This window comes from Pocillopora verrucosa, chromosome 5, assembly GCF_036669915.1.
Source record: "Pocillopora verrucosa isolate sample1 chromosome 5, ASM3666991v2, whole genome shotgun sequence".
Taxonomy (NCBI): Eukaryota; Metazoa; Cnidaria; class Anthozoa; order Scleractinia; family Pocilloporidae; genus Pocillopora; species Pocillopora verrucosa.
In genome coordinates, this window is record NC_089316.1 from 24,597,619 (window position 1) to 24,611,910 (window position 14,292).

The 14,292-nt window shown below is 35.7% G+C and overlaps 1 long non-coding RNA gene across 4 annotated transcripts in view; it reads left to right on the forward strand.

The window, feature by feature from the left end:
• The window catches only part of LOC131782772 (uncharacterized), a 73,359-nt gene extending 69,289 nt beyond the window's left edge, over positions 1-4,070 (forward strand). The window contains exons 5-9 of one of the 4 annotated variants that reach the window (XR_010717677.1): positions 403-497; positions 1,056-1,161; positions 2,318-2,497; positions 3,242-3,397; positions 3,797-4,070. This is a non-coding gene — a long non-coding RNA (uncharacterized lncRNA). The remainder of the gene's footprint in view (positions 1-402; positions 498-1,055; positions 1,162-2,317; positions 2,498-3,241; positions 3,398-3,796) is intronic. The other 3 variants (XR_010717678.1, XR_010717675.1, XR_010717676.1) reach the window with 3 other exon arrangements.
• The last annotated feature ends 10,222 nt before the right edge of the window (positions 4,071-14,292 follow it).

The window sequence follows — 14,292 nt, forward strand, 5'->3', positions numbered from 1 at the left end:
GTGAATTTGGTTTAATTCTCTTTTTTTATTCGGTTTTATTTACATTCAAAACATGGTCATCTTGAATATCATGTGAACATGGAGGAATTATGAATATTTATCATGATGCATGAAAAGGTCTACTATTTTTATGCGACTGAGTTCTACAAAAGGGTTTGGGGGACTCTCATTATTGATGGAGTGTGAAGGATGGAGAGGGAAAATATTGGAGGTGAGCTTGAGGTAAAATGAGGTCAGTTTTTACATCACCTGACCTTTAACCTTACTTATGCATTTGCTTCCCAAAGAAAACAAATCCATCCACTTCATCCTGGGTTCGGCACACTTACCATTAGACCACTCTGCCTTGAATAGGTTTGAATATCATAGCCCTTGAGTAACATTGTGATGTGGTTTCTACAGATGAGGAAGAAGTTGTGCCCAGCAACTTAAAAAAGTCTGCCAAACAGACAGAAAACGTACATGTAGCTTCTAAAGGTCCAGCATGTTAAAAAGAGGTATCATCCATCATTCTCTTTCATTATATTTGACATTTCAGTACCAAACCATGGTGTTCATATAGAACATAAGATATTGCTGTGGAGAAGCATCTGACTTCTCCTAAACATATCCAGCTAAATTTTGTTTGCCTGTTTGTCTGTTTGTTTGTTTTTTCCTCTCTTCCATCAGGCATTGAGAATGTTAGATCTGTCATAGGACACTGCTCTTATGCTGATACATTTAACCTGTTGACCCCTAACAGTGACCAGTATCTAATTTCTCCTTACAATATCATCCCTGAATCAAACATTAAGGTCATGAGAGTAAAGGAAATGATCACCAACTAAGCTCTTGACTGTTAAACAAATTCTCCTTGTCAGCACCTTAGGAAATGTATAGAGAACAGTATGGAGAATGTGTATACTGAGTTTTAGTTGTTAAGGGTTGAAAACAAAAAACAAACAACCAACAGCAAAATAGTAAAGACAGTGTTACACAGCCATCAAGAGTGAATTTAACGTAACATTGTTGTAGAACTAAAATGTTTAACACATGGATTGTTATTCTTGCTTCAGTTCAGTCATTACCTAAAGAGAAAAAAGCAACTTCTGCACTTGATTTCTTTGGTTCTACTCCAGTTGAAAGGGAATCCAGGAAAACATTTGCCAAAAGAGAAAACAGGTGAATAACTAACTACTCTTGTTTTGTCCACAATTTTTTTTTTAAAGAAAAAATCAGGCATCCTGTGTATTGTAAACAGTACTTCATGCATCATGCATTGAACAGGGAAAACTTTAAACCTCACCATACCTTGCCTTTCTATAAAATTCATGCATCACATGTTAATTTTTAGGCTTAATCAAGCATTCCTTGTAGACCCTCTGCCAATCTGCTATAGTTATATCAGGATGAACTACAGTGAACACATACCATGTCACAAAATTAATGGGTAGTGACCAATTGAGGAATAGTTTTGGCAAAAACTACACCATGGGCCCCCTTAAAGGGAAAAGTCCTTTGGCCTCTAAGATATTTAATAACACAACTACATGTGCCTGATGAGTTTTAGTATTCTCATTACCTGTGTGCTGGATAATGTATGGATATTCTTGGAAGAATTTATATGTTAATTTCTTCTGGTAGTTATATTATTATTATCTCTCAAAGTTCTTTATGGTTTGTTTTCCATCCTTTCAAATTTTAATGAGAGATGCAAGACAAAGAAAGATAAAGATTATTATAATTAGGGCTGGAAAATCTGCAGATACAGTTTATTGAAAAAATGCTTTGATTAACCCTTTTAATCCCAAGATCTCAATTGTAATTCTCCTTACTGTCTGTCATACAATTCTTGTAATGTCAGTGTGGAGAATTTGGTCTTGGATCAACTAATAATCCCCTGGCCGATATTTGTCGTTATTCTCATCACTTGTCTGCATGATATTGTATTGATATTGTAAGGAGAAGTTCTGTCTTGGTCACTCATGGGAGTAAAAGGGTTAAACAAAAAAATGTATTTTATCCTTTTACTCTCAGTTGTTGTTCAAATGTTGGTTCAATGTCAGTATCTAAGAAACTGCCCACCTACCCCTCCCCTAATCCAACATTAACCCTTACTTGTTATCAGTTGATGGTTTCTTGGGTTGGGGGGGGGGGGTTTAGGTGCACAGATGCTGACATTGATCTGAAATGTTTATGGTGTATCTACAGAGTTTTTTTCATTTTTCACCATTTATAACTTTTCAGTTTGAACAGTGTTAAGAGGCCTTCAAGTGTAGAATTAATTATTTGTCTGAATATCTTGAATCATGCACGCACTCGATAATTTAATTTTTAGGGAGTGGAAAACTGTTTGGATGGACTGATATTTGTTATTACAGGAGTCTTGGAAAGTATTGAGAGAGAGGAGGCCACTGATTTGATTCAAAGATATGGTGGAAATTTTACCCAATCAGTCAGCAAGAAAACGAGTTATGTCGTTGTGGGACGGGATCCTGGAGAGCATAAATTTTTTAAGGTACATTGTAATACACAGATCAAAAAAGGAAAAAAAAAACAAAAACATGAACACCAACATATAGGTTGCACCTTTTCCCCTAAATTTTTGCAACAAATGTGGGGTGCAGCTTACTGCAAAAATACTAGGGAAACTTGCCACAAATTTGCATAAATTAACTCAATTAATTGACAATTCATAAGTCTGTATAGCAAACTGGCAAGAACTAAAAAATTTACAAGGAAAGAAATTAATTATTTCTTTTGCAAGTTTGTTGGCTTCTAAAAAAGCTGTTCTTTTTCATACGCATAGGCTTATATTTCTTGCTGAGGAGGTCATTAAACATTGCTTTGTTTAGAGACCCTTTAACTGATTTAAGGTTGTCTCTACTTCCTTGAACAGCTAAATATTACTGGACCTTGAACAGCTAAATATTACTGGACCTTGAACAGCTAAATATTACTGGACCTTGAACAGCTAAATATTACTGGACCTTGAACAGCTAAATATTACTGGACCTTGAACAGCTAAATATTACTGGACCTTGAACAGCTAAACATTACTGGACCTTGAACAGCTAAACATTACTGGACCTTGAACAGCTAAATATTACTGGACCTTGAACAGCTTAACATTACTGGACCTTGAACAGCTAAATATTACTGGACCTTGAACAGCTAAATATTACTGGAAAAGGAAACTATGCTTTCTTTGTTGTTGTTGCTCTTTTTTTTTCTTTTTCCGACTTTGATTCTTTTCTGTTAGGCTAAGGCAATGTGGAACATCACAAATAGATGAAGATGGTCTGTTTGAGCTTGTCAGAACAAAACCAGGCAATAACACCAGCTATGAACCACCAAGGGAAGAAGGAGAAAGCTGAACCAGTGGAGTCCCTCAGCCAGAGAAGAGATCAGTTTGAAGGTGATATGTCACAACTGAGTGAAAGATCTGTGTCGTATCCAACAACACAAACACTATCATCATCACCTACACTGAAAGGAGGGTGTTTCAAACCTTTCCAACAATTAGCACAAGAGCATGACTTCACAGTAAATTTAATTCACACTTCAGCTGAATGCCTTAAATTTCCTCACCAGTGAGCATCCTACATGCATCCTACTTGTGTGCATCCAAGTGCATTTGTACAACTTACTGATGACATAAGTACATGTTTCCTAATTCCCACATTCAGAGATACAATTTTTTAAACAGCTGTAACTTGTGAACTTTGATGAATTTATTTCACTCGACAGTCGCTTATACATGTAATTAGTATATTAGTAATGGAATCACAATTTTAAACATTTTTATTTTGCACAGCTTTCTTTTTCAACAAAGACCCAAGAGTTGGTAAAACAATAACAGCAACACTGGTTTGTGAAGAGCTTGGTTTTACGTACATTGAAATGAATGCCAGTGACACACGGAGCAAAAAGACTTTGGAAGAACACATTTCTCAGTCACTGAGCAATAAAACCATGGATGGCCTTCTGACAGGTTGTCAAATTTCTGTAACATTTGGAATGACTTTGATATTATTAAAGATGCTTCATTCATTCTCCTGTCTTACTAAACTGACTTTCAAGTTAATTTATTATTATCAACTGAGTTAGTAACGTAAATAACAGCTCTATTGGTCAACTTTTCCAACAAAACTTGTGAAGTTTCCAAGCCGACAAGTCGCCCTCATCATCAATAAGAAAATTTCCTTCCCTATGCTTTCGGTATGTGAGTGTTTCTCTTGCGGTGTAGAACACCTAAGTAACACATGAGGTCTCGTTAGTTTTGGTTATATAATAAGTGAATAACCCACATCTCTTACTCACCCGAGTTCCACGTGTGTACTGTAAGTTCAGGAGCGGTTTTTTTTTTTTTTTTTTTCCGCTTTGATTTGCGGCGCATGCGCAAAGCCTTCAGTTTGGTCATGGTTTCTAATATGTACTTATAGACAACGGAAGTATGCTCTTTCTCCCCAGTCCTTTCAGCGCCCTTTGATCAACCTAAGCAGGCGATGGTTTAACGACTATCACATCAGCAAAAAAAGACAAAATAAAAAAGTAGAATGTTTATGTCATTGTGCTACACTCCGGATCAATGGAAATAAAAAGTTCAAAAATGTAATATGAGGCCCAGTCTTCACTTGGCGTATAAATAGTGAAACAGCATAGCTACAAAATAGAATCATGGATCACGAAATAAACAATGATACACGATTTTCTGTTTCGAGTTCGATGAGCTCATATTCAGCTTCTTCGATACTGCTGGTGTTACCAAGTGCACCGTTTTGTTACACACTTGTGGGCCAAATCACATTTTCACAGGAGTTAAGGTGAGTACAGAATAAGTTAATAGCGACCTAATGCAGTGAATGAGATAAACGGGTATTGAGTAAAGATACAAATAGAAATAACTTAAAACATTAGACGAAAGAATGAAAGAAATATCGATCTTGTTTACTCGTCACGAACGCAGGATCGAATCTTAGACCATCGGATTTTACGATCTGAAGTTCACCCACATAGCTATATATTTCTCGTTACTGAGCCACGACATACAGTGGATACATGAAGGATCATCCTGCATACTTCTTAGATCATTAATTTCGAAAGTTTCATGTCTTCAAATACATAATGATAGAAAGGAAATTTTAAGCTCTTTAGTGACGAAAGAAAAAATCATTTGTAACCGACGACCGAAAAAAAACCCTACTCGTCAGATCAGGTTAAACGACAGATTAAATATCAATGCTAACATGTGGATAAACATACCAGACCTTGAAGTAGCTTATTTATCTTCCCATGAGGGGTCTATGACGCTGCAGCATTTCTGATTCCAGTATCATGTGCGTCACTTGTCTGTACGAACTGTTATACAATTATTTATGGTCTCGCTTACTGCATCCAAACTCAGCAAAGAATTCTGGAGCTCAAAGAGACAGAGCTAAGGCCTCAGATTTCTCTCACAAATTAAAGACAACTGTTTCAGTAACAGTTTATTCATAAAATTCTTGTAGGATACATTGAGGGTTTCTGTAAACAAAGATGCATGGAGCACATAGATTTAAAAATTTTTTAATATCTTCCTCAGATATTTCTTTAAGAAGAATACTTATGGTATTCGCTTTAATTCTTTCCAAGACGCGAAACGATTTAAATATGCTTTTTTCTAGATACAAAGAGAAGTCAAGTATTTTCCTTGGAAAAGAACTTTATTGGAGTTAAATTTATTACAAGCATTCTTGAGGTGAGGAAACATAATCAAGAAATATGTAGCATATTATAATCGAAAGACGAGAAAATTGGAAAAAAAATCTACATAAAGAATACATATTATTGATGTCATTTCTTTAGCTTTGTATCTCCCTCTGGTGATTACACCGGACACCTACGCTTTTGACTGCAAAAAATATTTAGTGCAGAATTGGCGGGAGTTATTTACAAGAAAAAAGCTTACAGTTATTATTTTTAGAAACTTTATGAAGTCGTCTCGGTGAGAGCGGAAAATGAAAATTTGAGAGAATTGTAACGCTAAGATGACAAAAAAACAAATTTGTATCATACTGAACGAGGGATATATCGAGTTGATCACTTGAAGAGAAATTGCATCGGTACAATATAATTCACGCTGTGGATTCATCCTTATCGATTCAGTTATGACAGAGTGTAACATGTCCTGCCCTAAGAAGAAAAGGGGTTTTACGGATTGCGAGTGTTTTGCACTAAAAGGGAAAGAGCTGAATTTAAATTACAGAATTACTCAATCCCCATGGAGAAACATGTAAACAAGAAATAATCATCAAAAGAACAAAAAAAAACAAACAAACAAAAAAACAAGCGCAATAACTTTCTTAAAGAAGAACAGCAATTTTGATCACGAAACTGAGTATTAGATGAGGTTAGATCTTTCAAACTCGTCAATATTTTACCATTATTTTTTAATCGAAATTGTTGTAAAGCAAAACGTTATTCTCAATATTTTGAGGCATGTAACAAATGACATCGTTTAGAGATCAGAGGGGTTCAGAGGATCAATTTTCATTGTGCAACTGATTAGAGCTGTAGAGCTCATGTTATTTATAATGAAAGATGGCAGTCTTATTTTTCTTGCGGCTGACAACAATCAACTTTAATACAGTCGAATTTTCTCGGTTTATTGTTGTCAGATGCGGAAATGTTTCATTGGTTTTTCTCATTTGACTCGTGGTTCAGTAGTTTGCACGCGATGCAATTTCCTAAATCCTTAAACTCCTGGAGGTGATATAACTTGTAACTTATTCTTCTAATATCAATACATTATCCAGCAAACAGGCAATGAGAATACTCAAAGTTTTATCAGGTAGAATTCGTTCTCTTTTAACTAACACTAAATTTCCGCATCTACTTTGAAAAGAAACATGTAGCAGCTAGAGGGGAGAATTAACAATTAGATCACGGGAGTTAAAGATTTAATTATTCGTGATGATCTTTATGCGGCAGAAGCGCGTGATGAGTATGTGACATAACGTGCTGTATATAATTGTAGATCTTGTCAAAGTCAAAACCAGCAAATATCTTTCGAAAACAAACGAAGTTTGAAACAAAGCTCGAGGTTGAAAAAAAAACATACACAATTCCTACGTTTCTTTTGATATGGTAACATTCGCGATATATGGTAAGAATAACGGTAATATGGTTGTCGGTGAAATACCAGAATTTTTTCAGTTTCCAAGACGTGACATATGCATATCCACCGCACGCTGTAAATGTACCATTTATATCTTCACATATAAAAGTATCAAAGTCGTTATAAGAACCGAATTTATCAACATGACAGTTTTACTTTCCATGTAGGCTTTTCTTTATGGTTTTATAAGAAGTTTTTGTATTACAATGTCCGAAATTGAATTGGTTTTCCGATGACCTGGGCGTCGGTTCAGCGGATCTCTATTTTCGATGCTCCTATTTAAAAAATTGTATTTGATGCAAGTTTTCAATCAATATCTTTAAATAAAAAGAATGATACATGTCCAATTTTGGATATGAAGACATCCGCTTGAATTGAATTACTATTTGAAGGTGTAAAAGATGTCATGAACATTCGATGATAAAATTCGTATCCACGCACGATTATCTAATACCCCCTAGATGCGTTTCCATTCCTGAACAAGCGTGAGCCTAAGAAGGCTGTACATCGGTCAATTTCTCTCACTGCATTTTAAGAAGACTTCCTCAGCAAAGGATTGAAGGATATATTAAATGACAACAAAATATTTTCCTGCACCATGGAATTACCAAATGAATCTACTAGTCTCGTTGTGATTTTGTTTTGTTTTGTTTTGTTTTCATTTGAGACGAATCCGTGACCTCATGTGTAAACCAAAAATACCGGAAAAGCTTTTATTCATATGACAAAAATAAGCTGTTTAGTTACGACAAAGTATCAAGGTCGTCATTAGTACCGAATTTATCAACATGACAGTTTTACTTTCCATGTAGACTTTTTTTTTTATCTTTTTTTGTTTGCTTTTTTTTTTAGGTGAAGCTGAATTAAATTTTTTTTTAAGGAAATACTTCTTGTAATAAGAAATTTTTGTATTGCAATGTCCAAAATTGAATGTGTTTTCCGACGAGCTGCAGCGGAACTCTATTTTCGATGCTCCTATATAAAAAATTGTACTGGATGCAAATTTTTAAAATAAACTGTTTAGTTACGACATTATACGAGGTATTCAACAGGCTACAAGCATTTTTTTTTCTCCTTTTTTGGGGAATCAACGAGGGAATCAAAAGAAAACACATGTTGCACTCTTGGGTGGGCGATCAGAATGAGGACACAGGTTTTCTTGTTCGCTCGTGGGTCCCACCACAACGTAGAAATGGCACAGAAATTAGGTAAACGTGTCAACAAAAGTGAAAATTTTAATCCCAGAACCACGATGACTACGATTTCTTGATCATGTATGAAAACGAAACCTCGTCAACGACACGATTAATTATTCTGGTTTTTTAAACGCTTTGGAACATCGAAGGTGAATAAATTTTTGTCTTCAAATATTCGAACTACGTATCTACAAGGTGGTTAATAATATAATTTCTAACTGGTTATATGTCAGAGTTCAGTTTCAGTAGATATACCTATTAACGCGATGACGGATAAAATGGGCACGATGTTTGAGTGTTTACATCGTGCGTTGGAAAATAAAAATTTGGGCTCAGTAAATACTGATACTGGAGCAAAATTCTGTTCGTTGGGGATTGCAAGGCAGTCCGGCGCCCTACAACCTAAGCAGGCAGAGGTGTAACGACTATCACATCAACAAAAAAATTAAAAAGTAGGATGTTTATATCATTGTGCTATATTCGGGATTAGAGAAAAAGAAAACCTAAAAGATCTTGTATGAGGCCCAGTCTTTACTTGGCGTATAAATAGTGAAAAAGCATAGCTACAAAATAGAATCATGGATCACGAAATAAACAATGATACACGATCTTCTGTTTCGAGTTTGATTAGCTCATATTCAGCTTCTCCAATACTGCTGGTGTTACCAAGTGCACCATTTTGTTAAACACTTTTGGGGCAAATCACATTTTCATAGGAGTTAAGGTGAGGACAGAATAAGTTAATAGCGACTTAATGCAGTGAATGAGATAAACGGATATTGACTAAAGATACAAATATAAATAATTTAAAACATGAGGCAAAAGAATGAAAGAAATACCGAGCTTGTTTACTCGCCACGAACGCAGGATCGAATCTTAGACCATCGGATTTTACGATCTGAAGCTCTCACATATATCTATAGATTTCTCGTTAATGAGCCATGACATGCAATGGATACATAAAGGATCATCCTGCATACTGCTTTGATCATCAATGTAGAAAGTTTCATGTCTTCAAATACATAAGGATAGAAAGGAAATTTCAAGCTCTTTCGTGACAAAGGAAAAAATCATTTTAACCGACGACCGAGAATAAAAAACCCTATCTGTCAGATCAGGTTAAACGACAGATTTAATATCAATGCTGAGCTTATTTATCTTCCCATGAGGGGTCTATGACGCTGCAGCATTATGATTCCAGTATCATGTAGGTCACTTGTCTGTACGAACTGTTATACAATTATTTATGGTCTCGCTTACTGCATCCAAACTCAGAATTCTGGAGCTCAAAGAGACAGAGAACTACGGCTCAGATTTCTCCTCCAACTTAAAGGCAACTGGTTCAGAAACAATTTATTCATAAAATTTCAGTAGGATACACTGAGGGTTTCTGTACACAAAGATGCATGGAGTACACAGATTTAACAAATTTTGAATATCCCCCTCGGATATTTCTTTAAGAAGAGTACTTATGGTATTACCTTTAATTCTTTCCAGGACGTGAAACGATTTAAATATGCTTTTCTCTAGATACAACGAGAAGTCAAGTATTTTTCTTGGAAAAGAACTTTATCGGAGTTAAATTTATTGAAAGTATTCTTGAGGTAAGGAAAGATAAATATATGTTATTTGCCGGCTGGGAGGTCCGTATGGTGAAAAACTGTGACCGAGGTCTTGAAAATACTGCCCGAGGCCGTAGGCCGAGGGCAGCATTTTCAAGACCGAGGTCACAGTTTTTCACCATACGGACCGACCCTTAGCCGGTAAATAACATATTTATTGTTTTTAAACTTGACGAAATTCTTTCCGAAAGAACCCGAATGATTTATGGCCGTAAATACAGCAAGATCTTCCATAAACTGAACAATTTTTGAGTGAGTAAATGGTAGTTAAAATAGAGGTGATGCAAATTTAAGAGAGATGCCTCAGTGAAACATTTTCATTTCCGTAACGATAAAGGTGATTTAAAAGGCTTCCAAACAAACTTTGAAACATTATTTTTACAAGTATCTGTCACAATCTGACACCTGTCAATTAGAGAGCGCACAAGAAAAAAAAAAGTGTAGGAACATTTGAAAACCAACAGAACTAGTTTGGCAAGGACTGTCACGACAATGTTTTCTTCAAAATTAGTTCATGATCTGACGGAAAGTATTATTCACTCTCATCGACCATTCATTCATGTACGCAGATTTACCTCTGTTCATTAAGTAAACGGCGAGGAAAGTAATTGTGAGTAAATTCAATTTTTTTATTTTGAAGTTGTGAGAGTTTGCTCCTTTGTTTGCTGTAATGGCGTGTTTAACTCTAATCTTTCCTTCACAAAAACTAAATTCGAACGGCACACTCCAACGAGACACAAGGGAATGTAATGCGGCCTTTTCTCAAAAAATTCCTTCAATTTCTGTTGTGCAATTTAAGGTACAAATGTCCAAATTGAACGGAATTGGAAAGACTCAACAGGAGCTTATATTTGTTGTAGAACTTAAATTAAAACTTCGCTCGCTCTTTCACTATGAACAAATTGCTCGAGAAAATTCAGATATTAAATGAATGAAAGTTCCATCGTTCAGTTTAACTGTAACCAAATACCTCACGTTTCAACTTTCTGGGTACTTTTTGTGAACGATTAAAATTAATTGCAGACGGTTTTTAGGCCGCTTGTCAACCAACGTAATGACACTATTGTTTATACAAATTCATTCTGAAACCAATATTTTTCTGTCAACCAAAGTGATTTGATAGAGAGAAAAGAGAGGATTCATAAGTTATTTATCGGCTTGAGGTAGTGACCGACGTGTTTGCTTAAAAATACTGCCCAGCCGGAAAACGAGGTATATTTATGAAAAAATGACAACGAAAGTTGGGATGTACTCGGCGATTCACGAAAGCGTTACCGTGGCCCGTGGGCAGAGATAGGAAAATACTGACCGGGTAAAGAACCAATCAGATTGCAAGATTCGTTACCGTGCCCTCTAAGAAAACAATAATGAAGAAATATGTTGCATATTATAATCGAAAGACGAGAAAATTGGAAAAAAGTTTACATAAAGAATACATATTATTGATGTGATTTCTTTAGCTTTGTATCTCCCTCTGGTGATTTCACTGGACACGTACGCTTTTGACTGCACAAATATTTAGTGCAGAATTGGAGGGAGTTATTTACAAGAAAAAGGCTAACCGTTATTATTTTTAGAAACTTTATGAAGTTGTTACGGTGAGAGCGGAAAAGGAAAATTTGAGAGAACTGTAACGCTAATGGGAAGATGACCAAAAACAAACGTGTATCATATTGAACGAGGGATATATTGAGTTGATCACTTGAAGAGAAATTGCATTGGTACAATATAACTCACGGTGTGAATTCATGCTTATCGATTCAGTTATGGCAGAGTGTAACATGTCCTGCTCTAAGAAGAAATGGGGTTTTGCGGATTGCAAGTGTTTTGCACTGAATGAAAAAGAGCTGAATTTAAATCACAGAATTAATTAATCGCCATCGAGAAACATGTAAACAAGTAAAAATCATAAAAAAAATAAAAAACGAAAAAACAAGCGCAATAACTTTCTTAAAGAAGAACAGCAAGTTTGATCACGAAACTGGGCATTAGACGAGGTTAGATCTTTCAAACTCGCGAATATGTTACCTTCATTTTTTCATCGAAATTATTGTAAAGCAAAACGTTATTCTCAATATTTTGAGGCATGTAAAATTAACAAATGACATCGTTTAGAGATCAGAGGGATTCAGAGGATAGCAATTTAACAGATACAAATCAATTTTCATTCTGCAACCGATTAGAGCGGTAGAGCTCATGTTATTTATAATGAAAGATCGCAATCTTATTTTTCTTGCGGCTGACAACAATCAAGTTTAATTTCAGTCGAATTTTCTCGGTTTACTGTTCTCAGATGCGGGAATGTTTCATTGATTTCTCTCATTTGACTCGTGGTTTAATAGCTTGCACGCGATACAATTTCCTAAATCCTAAAACTCCTGGAAGTGATATAATTTGTAACTTATCCCTGTAATATCAATACATTATCTAGCAAACAGGCAATGAGAATACACAAAGTTTTATCAGGTAGAATTCGTTGTCTTTTAACTAACAACAAATTTCCGTGTCTACTTTGAAAGGTAACATGAAGCAGCTAGGGGGGAGAATTAACAATTAGATCACGGGAGTTAAAGGTTTAACTGTACGTGGTGATTTTGCTGCGGAAGCGCGTGATGAGCATGTGACAAAGCTAGATAACGTGCTGTATATAATTATAGCTCTCGTCAATATCAAAACCAGCAAATATCTCTCGGAAACAAACGAAGTTTGAAACAAAGCTCGAGGTTGAAAAAAAAATACACCATTCGTACGTTTCTTTTGATATTGTAACATTTCCGGTAGATGATAAGAATAACGGTTATATGGTTGTCGGCGAAATACTAGAATTTTTTCACTTTCCAAAACGTGACATCTCCACCGCACGCTGTAAATGTACCATTTATATCTTCACATCTAAAAGTATCAAGGTCATCATTAGAACCGAATTTATCAACATGACAATGTCACTTTCCATGTAGGCTTTTTTTATGGTTTTTTTTTTACCTGAAGCTGAATACAATTCTTTTTTAAGGAAATACTTCTTGTAATAAGAAATTTTTGTATTGCACCGTCGGAAATTGAATTGGTTTTCCAACGAGCTGAGCGTCGGTGCAGCGGATCTCTATTTTCGATGTTCCTATTTAAAAAATTGTATTTGATCCAAGCTTTCAATCAATATCTTTTAAATAAAAAGGATGATACATGTCCACTTTTGGATACGAACATATATGCTTGAATTGAATTATCTATTTGAAGGAGGAAAAGATGTCATGTACACTCGATGGTAAAATTCGTATCCACGCGCGATTATCTAATACCTACTATATGCGTTTGCATTCCTGAACAAGTGTGACGCTAAGAAGACTGTACATCGGCCAATTTCTCTCACTACATTTTAAGGACCGAAACGAAGACTTCCTCAGCAAAGGATTGAAGGATATATTACATGATAACAAAATATTGTCATGCACCATGGAATTATCAAATGAATCTGCTAGTCTTGTTGTGATTTTTGTTTGTTTTGTTTTGTTTTCATTTGGAACGAATCTGTGACCTCATGTTTTAACCAAAAATACCAGAAAAGCTTTTATTCATATGACAAAAATTAACTGTTTAGTTACGACATTATACGAGGTATTCAACAAGCTAAAAGCATTTTTTTTTCCTTTTTTGGGAATCAACGAGGGAATCAAAAGAAAACACATTTTGCATGCTTTGGTTGCCGATCAGAGCACAGGTTTTCTTGCTCGCTCGCGGGTCCCACCACAACATATAAATAGCAGAGAAATCGGGAGAACGTGTCAACAAAAGTGAAAAATTCAACACCAGAATCACGATGACTACGATTTCTTGATCACGTATGAAAACGAAACCTCGTCAACGACACGACTAATTATTCTGGTTTTTTAAACGCTTTGGAACATCAATCCACCTCCTTGCGAAACTTGACACGGTTATCGTCGACGGTGAATAAATTGTAGCCTTCAAATGTTCGGACTACGTATCTACAAGGTGGTTAGTAATATCATTTCTAACTGCTTATCTATCAGAGCTTTAGTAGATATACTTTTTCGCGCGCTGACAGAAAACATTGGCACGATGTTTGAGTGTTTACATCGTGCGCTGGAAGATAAAAACGTGGGCTCAGTAAGTGCTGATATTGGAGCAGAATTCTGTTGTGTAGGGCTTGAACACTCGACCTCCCGCACGGCAGTCCAGCACCCTACAACCTAAGCAGGCGGTGGTTTAACGACCATCACATCAGCAAAAAAAATTAAAAAGTAGGATGTTTAGGTCATTGTGCTGTACTCCTGATTAATGAAAATGAAAACCTAAAAGATCTTGTATGAGGCCCAGT